Source organism: Sycon ciliatum, chromosome 1 (assembly GCF_964019385.1).
Source record: "Sycon ciliatum chromosome 1, ocSycCili1.1, whole genome shotgun sequence".
NCBI classification, from domain to species: Eukaryota; Metazoa; Porifera; class Calcarea; order Leucosolenida; family Sycettidae; genus Sycon; species Sycon ciliatum.
The window spans coordinates 44,626,045-44,640,032 of record NC_088643.1 but is presented as its reverse complement, the minus strand read 5'-3'; the positions used below and the strand labels follow the sequence as shown (position 1 = coordinate 44,640,032).

The 13,988-nt window shown below is 46.9% G+C and overlaps 1 long non-coding RNA gene across 3 annotated transcripts; it reads right to left on the bottom strand.

Moving 5' to 3' along the window:
* Positions 1-228: 228 nt before the first annotated feature.
* LOC135828058 (uncharacterized) lies at positions 229-10,782 on the bottom strand. Of its 3 annotated transcripts, none has more exons than XR_010555562.1 (4): positions 9,801-10,782; positions 8,047-8,236; positions 5,827-5,920; positions 229-1,074 (listed from the first exon to the last, which is right to left on the bottom strand). It is a non-coding gene; the product is annotated as an uncharacterized LOC135828058 (long non-coding RNA). The 3 variants fall into 3 exon arrangements; XR_010555564.1 differs by lacking the exon at positions 229-1,074 and adding an exon at positions 1,892-3,034; XR_010555563.1 differs by lacking the exon at positions 5,827-5,920.
* Positions 10,783-13,988: the final 3,206 nt, after the last annotated feature.

Here is a 13,988-nt window from a genome sequence, read left to right as displayed (position 1 = left end):
GAGCAACTAACTCAAGTAACTGTTTGACTAACTGGTTGGACTGCATGTAGTAAGAGTATACATGATTCTTTTAAAGTCAATTTCAAACAGGAAATGTGTGTGTGTGTGTGTCCGTGCGTACATGCATGCGTGCATATACAAACCAAGGTAGGGGAGATTGCTGTACATCATAAGAGGCAATACTCACCGTGGGACACAAAAACCTGAAGACAGCCAGTGACGACGGACTGAGGCGGATTAGCAGTCTCCGGTGTGAAATTTCAGTATCGCGGTTGATCAAAGCCGCAAAGAACATGTTCTTTCTGCCCCGCTAAATGCATGGCGACTCGCTACCGCCATTGTGGCTGTTAACACTGTTATGTGAAATGAGAGACAGAGTGCTCAGAAGTACCATCTCTAGGTGAATCACTGTTCCTCGTGTCTCTGCTAGAGCTCCTAGAACTCACTGGCTACAGCAGTACAGCCTACCCGCTTAGGGTTTCTTGGTCGTAGAACTCACACCCTACACGGTACACCAGTACGCGGTGGAAGGGTTTCTGAGATGCCGTACCTAGACTATTTCCAAAGTGTCATTCTACACGAGGCACACTCCCATACTTAAAAAATGTTGTGCTAAAAGTAGTGTCAGCAGCACATGCACAGCGCATGCCATGGATCATACTTGATACTGTTGGTCTGTTGCCCTGAGCTACTACATGGTGCTGTGCTGACTACTACTGTGGTCATTGCAGTGGTTGTTGCATCATGGGGGGGGGGGGGGGGGGTATACACTATCAGACAATACCAAGGGTCAGGGATCTACTCAGTGCCAGTTCTGGGAGGGTAACAAATACTAACAATGACGGTATTGTCACTCATGGACACTTGTTGAAGGCGTGGCAAGGTGCTGACCATTTCTGTCCTGTCCTGTGGCGACATATACCCTTCATCACTCGGGGTAAGTGGTTTTCAAGGAGACATCCTTGTGCCTAAGCCGACTGATGTATATACAGGTCAAGTGGAGCAGCTCCTTGGTCACTAGAAAACTCTGTTTTCCAGCTGTGCGTACACACAAGTTGACAGCCATCCGCATGTCTAGAGAACAAACACAGAAAGCAGAACAAAAGCAAGTGTTCATCTAAAAGTCGCCAGCATTCAGTTATCCTTGCTCAGTACGTATCATTCAAAGGGCTGCATGTCCATTGCCCTAGTCCATGTATTGTTTCTTGCAGCAAGCTAGCAGACACCGGGGTATCTATTACCTAGCAACCAGCCAAAGTGCACACAGTACACACTCATGCTCAGGCACTAGGCTGGCACTGTACACACTGTTACACATACTGTCACTGGCCATCAACTACAAGTACCAGCCAGTAGTAGTCCAGGCACTGCAGGCAGGGAGAAGTGGCTGGATTACACTCAGACTCCCTGGGCTCCCTGCATCTCCAATGATGTACTGTGTGCCTGCATACAATGCAGCTCCAGAAGTTCGATGACCTTCAACCTTAGAGTTCCGGACCAGAGTAAGCAGCCAAAGTGATATCCAGATCAGAAGCATGCAAATAAGCGAGGATCTTCGTAATATCTGAGCACATACTAATATTGTTGCTGTACCTCACAGCACTACCCCAACAGTGCACAGAGGTCAGTAGAGGCGACAGCGGAAAAGAGGGAAAACATTGACACCACTATGCGGCAGTCTATGCATCATGACACCACACTCGTACTCAGGGCATCATGCTAACAGCATGCTAACAGCATGACAGCACACTGGCATAACTGGCTGTACATGTATACAGACTATTACAGTACACATGGTACAATGTACAGTGCTGAGTCACCATGGTCACAAGGTCAAACAGAAGACTGGATGGAGGGAGGGGGGGGGGGGGGGGAGAGGGTTGTAGGGAGTACTGAGTAGATTGTGGCAGTCAATATACCATTCAGTTTCGGCACAAGGTACTTATCTCTTGAAGAAGAGCACAATGCACATGATATGAAGTAATGGCCACATCTATAGTGGCACACATGCACATAGTCATTGGCAGAGTGGCAGCATGTACTTGGAAACAGTGTATACAGCTATACACTACAGTGCACACAGTGAGAGTGCACACCCCACCACCGCATCAGTGCACCACCAGGCTATACCTGGCTAAACAAAAGCCTGGAAAGGGAGTGCTGGCCCAGTCTTGTTGAACAGAACAGTTGCCATTATCTTGACTCTCAAGAGAAATTGACAAACTCCACTTTTGATACCCCAAGTAAGTTGGCAGCCCTGTCAGGCCAACCATCAAGAGGGACTGGTATGGACCGTGCCCAAGGAGGGCAAGGCAAGCGGCAAGGCAGGCAGGCAGCCAGTGGGGCAACAAGGGAGAGCAAGCCAACAAGGTACACTGGCACAAGAAGCAGAAAAGGCCCTGAGTGTCAGGATGATGGCATGCAGTAAGAAACCAGATACTGCTGCACAAGAAGCTCATCAAGACCGGCCTAGCATATTACTAGGCTCAGCGTCTGTATATCCTGGCCGAAAGCTATACGAACATTAATTTTAATAGTCAACGGCAGCAAGCACTACATCCATGGCCAGCTATGGATGCCAGTACTTGGGTAGTACGGGTAACTAGATCACCGTGACTACCCCGTAATGAACTACATATTGCACAATCAGGTATACACTACTTAGCAAGTACAGTGTACACTGCGTACACTGCGTACACTGCGTACACTGCGTACACTGCGTTTTTTTTTTTTTTTTTTTTTTTTTTTGTGGTACAGTACACTGCGTACACTGCGTACACTGCGTACACTGCGTACACTGCGTACACTGCGTACGGACGACTTGTCACAACACACGCTTCCCATGAACAAGCCGCACACGGCGAGTTTTCGACCTGTGGCGCTGTTCCATAGCCGTGTAATACGTGGTGACACGAACCTCAAAACACGGCCGCGTGGCGTGTGGCGTGGTGTGATGAGGTAGAGAACATGTACCAGTGTACCAGTGACTGTGTACCAGTGTACCAGTGACGGCTATTATTCACGCAAACATTTCCTGAACATCACAAGAAACATGTGGACAAGCAGCAGCCCCAGCACACGCAACATTGCAGACAGGACAGCAGGTATGTTGTACACTAAAGCAGTACATGTAACATGTATGTGTGATCAGCACTCTAAAGGCATAATCATGATGTACCCAGTATCTCATTAACAGCCAGACAGGCAGCTGATCATGTGTCCGTCGACAAATGAAGAATGCCGTCGACAAATGAAGAATGCCGTCGACAAATGAAGAATGCCGGCGACTGAAGCTCTAGTCAGTCGTGAGACGAATATTTTGTGAATCACCACATGCATACATGTAACACACACGCACACACACACACACACACACACACACACACACACACACACACACACACACACACACACACACACACACACATGCCTCTATACAAAGCAAAATGCACCAACTGTGAGTGGAGTGTAAGGTACATGTAGTGAGTAAGACTAAGAGTGACCCTTGGGCACAGTGATGAGGGGGGGGGGGGAGGCTGTGCCTGTTCAAATGTCAAACTTGGCTCTGCCGCATGCAGTCTACAAGTAGCATTAACGAGTAATTTAATTCTCAATATCAAACTGGGAATTTTGAGTGCATTGCAGTGCCCATAACTGCTTAGCCTCTCTTTCGGATATGAAGATCTTTTTACTACGGTGAAATGCTGCGTTGATTATGTTGCCATCAATACAATAGTTGAACACCGGGAGAAATCTGGTATGATACCTGCAGTGACATGCTCAAGAGTCGGCAACATCTGCAACAAAGGAATCCCACTGGTTCTTCTCAAATCAAGGAAGAGAGCAATCACACGCCAAGACAATAGTCCCAACTGCGCTCCACTGACCATGCCTGATTGCTATCAAATGTACTGACAAACTATTCACGCGCTTTACTGATATTGCTGCCAGTTACATTGTATAGAAAGAATAATCTATGCTGAAAACAGTGAAACGCCATGAAGCGGATATTCACGGCGACAGCCAAGTATTAGAGTAATAGGGTAGGCAGCAAAGGTTATGCCTTATGGGCCAGTAAGGCCAGTCCGGCGTTACCACTCCTAGCGGCTACTCTTGACAGGCGCTTGCTCATATTAGGCAACCCAAGCAGCTAGCAGGGGACCATGCCTTGATGATGTGAAAGAGGAAGGTTATGTAGGTAAAGAGATAGATCGACAGGGTCATGGATGGGCACAGAGCAGAAGACTGAGTGGCATCGCTACTATGCATTCCTGGTGCCTAATCTGGCCTACACTGAGAAGGAGGCAAAAAACTTTGTAGGGTAAGTATGGCACTACTATACTGGTAGTTGAGGACTTTCCCAGCCACAACTTTGGCATGATGACTATGTGAGTGACAAGCAGGTACTAGGTAGCTATCACCTTTTCAGCAGGATACACAGAGTGCAAAGTGACACACACAATTCCAGTCTACTTTGCCCACTAATGATTACGATTCTACGAAGTCATAAAGCAGTGGCCAGGGCACCCCAAGTCAGCTGATAAAGGTTAGCATGCTGCCCAATATGGAGAGAGAGAGAGAGAGAGAGAGAGAGAGAGAGAGAGAGAGAGAGAGAGAGAGAGAGAGAGAGAGAGAGAGAGAGAGAAGGAGAGAGATGCTAACTACAATGCTGTAGTACCAAGGCAGTTTACAAACAACGCCAGCCCTGATGGTGGTCTACTTGCCAGTCCAGCGAGCTTCCCTATGCAGGCCTCAGCAGAGATTCACAGAGGCACAATGACCTACATCAGTGTTTGCAACTACTATCCCCCCCCCCCCCCTTCCCCAGACCTATAAGAGTGCAGCTGTAGTAATAAAGACTTTAAGTGATCATAACTCAGCCGCATAAATGAATGCTACTACATGTAGTATTAATTTTTAGTACTCTATTTTCATATTCAATAGTATGTTCAGCAAATAAAATACCCCAGGCCCAGGCGCAGAGAGCAGGATGGTTTCCGAGTGTGGCCGCAGCTCTGACAGCAGGTGAGGAGACCAGCACCACTACACTACTAGTATAGGTCACACGAAAACACTTGAGAAGTAGAAGAAACATTAGAACATGACTGTGCACAGTGGAGCCAAATTTGGAGTGTGCTGTCAGCACATGCTTCCACCCCTGCCAAGCCACCCAAGCGGCTTGAGCTAGCTGATGAAGCCAGAGAAGTGAAGGGGTTTTCGGCACGCATCAAGTAGGTGTCAAGTGCTTGACAGGCCATGACTGCATAAAAGACATGCTGGAGCCTGGCTTTGGAGCCTGGTGCTGGAGCCTATCCGATTGGAATGGAATTGCATTGCGGCAAGTAAAGCTGGACAGCATGCATGGCTCCTGCACTTGCGGCTACAGCACTGAGCAGAGTGGTGCCACTACGGCCAGTACTGGTCTGCATGCAGGCATTGCCGGCCAAGTTAGCTGCACTGGAGAGAGCTGGTCCAAGATGAAAGAATGCCGCGCCAACCAGTTCATAATGCATTGGCCAAGGTGGCTATGACATCAGCTGCCAGAATGCATTCACACCTTCACAGCATTGCACCTCGTCGTCGTCTTTGTACAGTGATTATCAGCCCCATCACTCATCAGTCATCACTCATCACTCAGCAGGACCACACCTAACCTGGTACATGCCTCATCTGATCCCATTGAGCTGCCAAAAAACAGGCCTGTAAAGATGCCTGGAAAGCTAGGCTCTTGGAAGACCCACATCTAGCAATACACTCTTGACTGTTGAGTGATGTGACCAGTCCAGCAAAAAATCAGCAGCACAGCACAGCACAGCATACATGTACCTGAGCTCTTGTGTTGCATGCCCAGACGCCTGACTGGCCCCCACTTCCCATCAGCAGATGCCTGGGCTAGCTTGGGCCTTGGGCTCAATGCTGGCTGCAGTCACAAAGTAAATTTAAAAAAAATCATGGTGCTGACCATCTTCCTGCTTGCCTTCAAACAAACTATTGGCCGGGAGCTGGAGAGCAGCTTGGCTGCATACAGATGTAAGTGGGCATGTCATCACTCAAGCAGTACCAATCAACTGCAAAACAAGGGCTGACACAGTGACAGAATCATGCCCACTTGACTCACAAGACCCGTGCATGGAGCCGTGCAGCCAGGCACCATATAGCCCATAGCCGCATCAGCGCCAGTAATCTGTTGCTACAGTGTTCTAATGTTGTAAGACATGGATGGTCCACTTTGCGAACAGCTTGGATTGCCCACACCTCACAAGGACATGGTGACTCCAAGTCAAAACTACTCCAGCACAGCACGACCCAGCCACTCTAGTCCCAATACAGTAGATGATTGCACAAGCAGCTCCATGTCAAGAGGGTGAATGCCACTCTCATCTTATCAAAGACATAAAGACGCACCATTGATCCCATATGCTGCTATAAATACATTACAATGTGTTCAATCCACATAGCCCCATATTGTTTTTAATGTGTGAAGAATAGCCATGCTGAATAGTCAATTGTAATTGTTCAATGTTCCATGATGCCCTCTCTCTCTGCAATGTGTTTAGTGACCCTGCTCTTCAGTCTTCAACTGCCCGAGCCTAGTGGGCTGCAGTATGCATTGCACTACTACATCCTGGCTCATGTGTATGGGTGAACTTGGAGTGGAGTGAAATACACAGCAACAAAGCCTGGAATGGCCAAAGTGCCGTAACATATTGAGCACCCTGCAATATACACAGCACACATCACAGTCATCACTGCATGTGTGTACGGCCAAGGCAGTCCCAGGTGGTGGTAAATACGGTTGCGCTATGATTTCAACTATGGCAAGCTGATCGAAAACACACATGTGATATTACCTTCTTTTTGCAGTGTGATGTGCCACATGCGGGCTTTGGAGAAGTACCCGACTACTTCAGAAGTACATATCCCTATATCCCAATCAAAATCAGTGTTGAAGACGTCACCTCTCACAAATGGCCAAATACCTGACAACCCTGGTGTGAGTTGACGGCTCACGATAGGCAGCATGGAGGAAACTCATGATTCAGCATAAAGTACCCTGGAATTAAAAATAAAAATCACTTTGCATCGGAAAATATATGAAGACCCTGTATACAATGTATACATTGTACACATTGTATACATTGTATACATTGTATACATTGTATACATTGTATACATTGTATCTATTTCCAGTCATTTGACCTTGGATACTGTAGTTTCCCCCAATGCCGCTTGTACACATCTTCAACACTAGTACATGTACCTCTCTTATAGTAGTAACATACATGTATGTGTACATGTTGAGGGCGGGTCGAAATATAACAGGATACGTTTCTAATAGTAGTGCATGCCAGAATCGGATGTGAGCGACATTACTGGGGTACTGTACCTCTACAGCTGTAAAGTATCATTATAATGAGTGGTATGACACCCATGGCAGGCGATGAATCTTCAAGTGTCAGCCGGAATCAATAAAAGTACAGTCTCCTTTAGTAGCACAGAGCTGGCCATCTTTGAAAAAATAAAAGAACTGTACATGTACATCTTGACTAGTACACTGATGTATATTTATTGGGTATTGAATACACGGTATACAGCACCTACATGTACAATACAATGTAGTTACACCAGGTTTTACATGTATGTCCCCCCCCCCCCCCCCCTCCCTGGGAGGTACATGTTTGCATATTACATCTCCTGGCTGTACATGTTACTTGTTGTCATGTACATGTACATTGCACTGAACTGGTGCACTGTACCACTACTACTGATACTGGCACTGTGATTACGGAGTTAGTGATATACTGTGATGACTGATCATTTCCTGATACACTGAGAGGGATGACTGAGTTACTGATACACTGTGATGACTATGTTACTAGCATGAAGAGTAGTTCTTTGCAAACCCAGCTGGATGCCAATAGGATACTGATACAGTCATAATTTATTATTACGAAAGACGTACAGCACAGTACTGCACTGTGACGTGAAAAACAAAAACTTACTTGGGCACCAAACAAAAGCCGGAAAACAAAACCGCATGCTTACCCTTAGGCCCAAGTATGACGACAGTTTGTCCACTATCATTGCAGGATACAAGAAAGCCAGGTCTAAGTGCCATGACACCACTTCCGACACCAGGCTGAACTGTGATGGAGGACATGTTCTGATACCCGGTACTTTCAGCCAACAAGTAGACTGGTAGTCCCAGCAGCAGCAGCAGCAGCAGTTCACCAACCTATCAATAGTATCATGCACAAACAGAATTCCACAGGTTTGGTTAGACAACTACCCTAACAATCCCCCCCGCCCCCTCCACTAGATGACCATTAAGAAAGATCACACACTTCAGGTGCTCCAACACCAACATGTTGAAACAATTCCACAGGTAAACTTTCGTGGCTTCTCCTCAGGTAAGGCACAGGCAAAAACGAACAGAGGAACAGGAACAATGAAACTTTTTCAAAATGTTGGTGTTGAAAAGCTTGAAATGTGGGCTCTTTCTTTATTGGTGTTCTAGCGTTTTTGTCTCCGAGGAAACTTTTTAGGTGATCATTGTCTTCATTCCTATTGATTGTCATGACCGCCGAGTGCTGTAGAACGAGCTGCCCGTGACCTTCTAGGCTAGAAAGCCACTCTAAAACAACATGGCAGACAGGAAGCAAAGATCCAGCTAGTGAGTGACATGAAAATCGATTATGGAAACATTTGACTTCGTTGATGCTAGGGACCGGCGGATTCTGCTCGAAAAGCAGTGAAATTGGCAGAACCATGCAAACCTTATGGCGGGCAATTCCTCGAATTCTGCTCCATTTCTTTATCCACATACCAAACATGCATGAAACTTGCCAGAAAAAGTATCGAACTCTGCCAATTTTTCTGCCGGCATAATCCGCCAGTGCGGTGCCTAGCCAGTGCGGTGCCTAGTTGATGCATGATGGTGATGGCAGAGTTAGTTCTTTTTATTGCTTCATGCTGTATAAAAAAAGTTTCGTTTGGATTAACTTTCGCTATATTCGTTAGGGGACACGAAATAACAAAAGTTTGTACCAAACTCAAGTTTTTTTCCTGAACGTTCGGGGTGACCGACCTCGATCAAAAATGAAATTTAGTACGTAATGAACCTGCTGGTGGAGTGATCTAACGAACGATTTCATAAACGAAAATTTGTACTTATACAGTAGCCATAACTCATTTTCTGTACATGTAATGATGTACTGTAGTGTAGGGCTAGAGCATGCATGACGTCATGTACATGTATGTGGCTCAGCTCAGCGCAGTCACTGAGTCAGCTTTGTCAAGATTTAAAATACAGACGGAGGTGAGTGAGGTCATGATCTGGTATGACTAGTATGAGGACCATGACCATTATGATGACTGAATGCTAGCATCCTGTCTGCATTTTGTCTGCGTAGATCTACCGTGATCTACTACCCTGACCAAGTAAAGCCTGAGAATGAAAATGAGACGATGATGCGGAAGAGGTGAATTGTGAGGCACATACTAATATTTGCAACATTCAACAGTAACACTAACTTCTCACAATGTTAGTGTTACAGGTTCTTGCTAAGTAACACAATCACTGGCTAGTACTAGTAGAACTGTTTTTGGCCTTGGTCCGGGTGACAGGCTTTTCATCGGAAAAAATTCCAATCAAAACACGTTACTTGACCAGAAAATACAAGCCCAGCACGCCTTTCTTGACAGGCGCTGGCCTAGGCGTCGACCACAAGCGAACAATGAGTACATAACAATGGCAGCATGTGCAGCGTAATCATGGTAATAAGTACTGCACCACTCACCAGTCTGGACGTCGCCGGCACAAATAGATCCAAGACTGTAAGAGGAATGCTCCAGAAGATCTACGTGTAGACAGGACTGAGGCCAGTCGTTCACATGACCTAGGCTACGAATATTTCAGCACTTTACTTGGAGAGAGTACTACTAGTAGTACTCAGTACTAGTAAGTAGTAGTAGTTGCGGGAAGAACCCCAGCCATTGAAGGCACCCCTGCCACAACAGGTACAGCACCACGCCAGGACTTGTCTAGCTTGGGAATGTGTGGGGCTGAAGACGCGGGACGGCAGCCGCGACGTGCTTGCAAGCAACATGCCAGCAAGGTGGAGGAAACACCATGGGCCACGGCAGCGAGCAGCATGCCATGCGCTCGGCCACCTAGATCACTGTGTCGACTCGACGACAGGCCAATGCTTCGGTGACGGCCATTATCCGCCGCGTGTCGCTGCAGACTCGTGCAGAGCCAAGGCCTGTCTCCATCATCGATCATCATGCTATTATTAGTGGTGGTCACGCCAGAGTCCAGCGCCTCCAGACGATTTTCCTGCGCGATAGTGAATGCTGTCGACATGAACTGTTGGCATTTACAGCGTCTTCAAAAACAACAAGGCGTCACACTTGACAGAAGCAACGGTTACGTGTCGTTAGCTCCAGCTCGGCCAGAATAAAGACTCGCGAGTCTCGCGTCCGGCATCTACAATCCAGCATTCATTCAGAATAAGAAACAATGGCGGGCGACGCGTAGTCGTATAGAGTCTACAGCGCTGATGCCTGGCAGGACTAGCTAGGCCAAAGCCTGATTTGCAGGGCCAGGACGGTCCACAGTCACACACATGTACACACCCGGCGGCACCTTAGTAAAAATGAAACAAAAGCGGGCGGCCCTAGCCTAGGCCTAGCCCTACCACCAGTACGTAGGTCTACCACACTAGCGTCTTATTCAAAGGACATCAGTACGGTCATCTCTGGTCATGTTCTATCGGAAGCGTTTCCACTATGTGACTTCAGGAGAAACTATTCTCATATCTGTGCCTACTACATGTTGGGTAACACACAGGTCATAGATCTACGTGTTCAACACCTCGACGCGATGGGAACTCGCACGTCGACTGCACATGCCAACAAAAACAGTACGCTAGTACAGTCGAGTCCGCGGCTCTGGCACGTGCCACTAGATCTTGTCGCCGCGCCATAGCTCAGTCCTTACTGTCGATCGATGTCTTACAGACTACATCAGCCAGTTTTATTGTATTTATTAATTTTTTATATCGTTTGAAGTAGTTAGTACAGTTTAAAAACTGTACTAACTTTGATCGACTCAGGAATGCAAGACTGGCATGCATGGCTGCATGCTGGCCGGCGACGTAATAATAATTACTGTATTTGTTGTGTGTAAAGCTGCAAAGCGCTCACCTTAGCTTATGTTATGCCCGCCACTGCCAGCGCTAGCGCCGCTACCTAGTACCTGTCACTGAAGGCCTAGCGCCTATGACTCGTGCGAGTATGATTGTGCTTTTCATGTCCCCGCGCGTGTTCTTAGTTCAAACAAAAAATTAATAATACTGCACAGTAGTGTAGTGCCAGTGCTGGCAGGAATCACTTGCCTGGCTCAAGCCAAGGCAAATAGTACGGGGGCCAGGGTTGAGAAATGTGAAGTTTCGTTTCCACTGAGAGCGCACAACAAAATATGTACTTCATCTTGTAGCCCTAGTCGTGTAGAGTCCCCTGATATATTTTTCACCCCTGGAATCGGGATGGAACGGTGTGGAATTGGCATTTGAAAGTTTCCCATGGGTTGCCATGGCAACTGCATAGCAACAGTATGGCAACAGCGTGTTTTTCATGTTATTTTCTTCCACAGAAGCTCCAAATTTGTTGAGGGGTACATACTATGTATGTATTCGTGTCGACTGGCACTGCTATTAGTAAAACATACATGTACATGGAGTATCATGCACATCGTGCACTCTATTGTATCAATGCGAATAGTCATAATTATAGAGTCATGTACATGTACATGTACTACAGCATTGTGTACATTATATGTATCAAATCAGAATACAGTGTACTGGCATGAAGGAAGCAGCTGACTATTTCACCACACGCAGAGATAAAGCATACTTTATTCCACAGGGTACTTGTACATGTACAATCATGCCTTCCAGCACAGGAAGTCAGTCATAAGTATGTTCAAAGCATGTACAGTAGGTATCGGTTATAGCGTGGGTTTTTGAAAAACGACTTTCTATTCTTATTTCCGATATTTCTTACACATGATAAATCAAGTGTGGCATATCATATGCATGTCCGCAGGGGCAGGAAGATCATCGTACATGCAACACAGTACTTCTGTGCATGTGGCTGGTCATAGTCCCATAAGCTTACATGTGGCTATGCAAAAATTGAGTTACATGGCCACAACAGTTGAATCTGCAGCACTACGACGCAACGAGAGTCACATCAGAACGGAATTGGACAGATGTTATTACTACAGGCGATACACTTTGTACTAATTGGCATGTTTCGCTACACAAAGTCCATTCTTAGGACCGATATATTCTACTATGGGATAAAATTGCTTGTAAGAATAAATGTGCACTTGAAATCCATGTTATGATTATGAAAACATGAGGGTTCATTCTTGTATGCAGTATATTCTTTTACACGACCACGCTATAACCGATACGCACTGTACATGCACATTGGTTACGATTCCAGCAGGCATGCGCATTAAAGTAGACAGAAGGCCAGTTTCGATGGCCCACAAGAACATGACATAATATATTTCATCGATAATAATGTGTACAAGAGCATGGACATTACAGATGCTGTCATCAAGTTTGACTTCAAGTCGACTCCGGAGAACCACAGAGCGGAATTCTTGGGGTCTCTGCAACACGATGTCGACAGCCTTGGCATAAATTGCTTGATCCAGAACTACCATCGTGAATGGAAGATCAGCCTGCCTTGCCATAGTAATGGAGCGGCATAGTAGGGTATAGACAGTGAGGTTCTATATTGGCGATGCATTGATCACCGGACAGTAACCAATCTCCGACTTAGAAGGCACATTGTTCTTCGTCGCGAGATAATTGAATGCTGTCCACGCGGGTATGCTCTGAGACTTGCCATCAGCTGCAGCTCCAATCTCAATGACTGCACGAGGCTTGCTGATCTGTCCATCTGGGCAGAACCGGGAGAGCTTCCAGACAAAGTCCATCAATGCAGCACCAGAGCGGGTGTCAGCAGCATAGGCGTATGATGGGAGGTGGATTTTGTCTTGCAGGCATTGCAAACACAGGCTGAATCTCCGGGACCATTGTCAATGAGCGCTTTCGCTTCGACGTTGACAGTGTAGGCAGAGAGATGGAAGTCGCTTCACTTGCTACCGATTCATCCTGCAGAGAAGGCTGTACAACGATACCATTTGTACAGTGCGTAGTCGCAAGTCCGCTCAGTGTCTCCTCGCAAGGGTCATTGTTATCTCACACGAAATGGTACGGCTTGCGAGTGTCGATGGCGGCAGGCAAGAAAGACTGATTGTGCTGATGGCGTGTAAAAGACTCTGCCAAGCAAGTCTCCAGCTCCAGTACCTGGCTGTAGCTACAGCAATAGCCAAGACGATTCAACATGGTAACTATCTGCTTACTGCGGCACAGGTGATGGATTGCCATGCCCAGCACAATGTGTTTCGGAGTGCGGTAACCAGTGCCGCAAAACCGATAAGATCCTGGCAGATGGCATGGATACGGCGTTGCAGAACACTCTCAAGAGACGGCAAGCGGCACGTCGGGAATTCGGCATCCTTGTCCAGGGTCCATGCAAGAAAATTAAAGAGCTTGTCAGGAATCAATCGCGCGCTATCCTCAGGAGACAGCCGTGCACCGCTCAGTTCTTGCTTCGTGGACTTGACATGGTGCTCGATGGATTGGCGGAGGATGTTTGCTGCATAATATAAGACTCTCCATTCCTCACACTCATTGGTCCAGACATGGCTACTCTCCACTTTGGCAGACTCATCCTCAGACTCCTCCCCAGACTCACTGCAATAAGGATCGGCGGGCATTAGGGGTTCATCTTCTGCAACTTCCTCCTTCAGCAGTGCAAACTGTCTGATAAAGTTGTCAGTCGAGCTAACAGCACACAACAATTCAGGGGCGTTGCAGCGAGCTGGCCATCAAACTCTTTCAAAA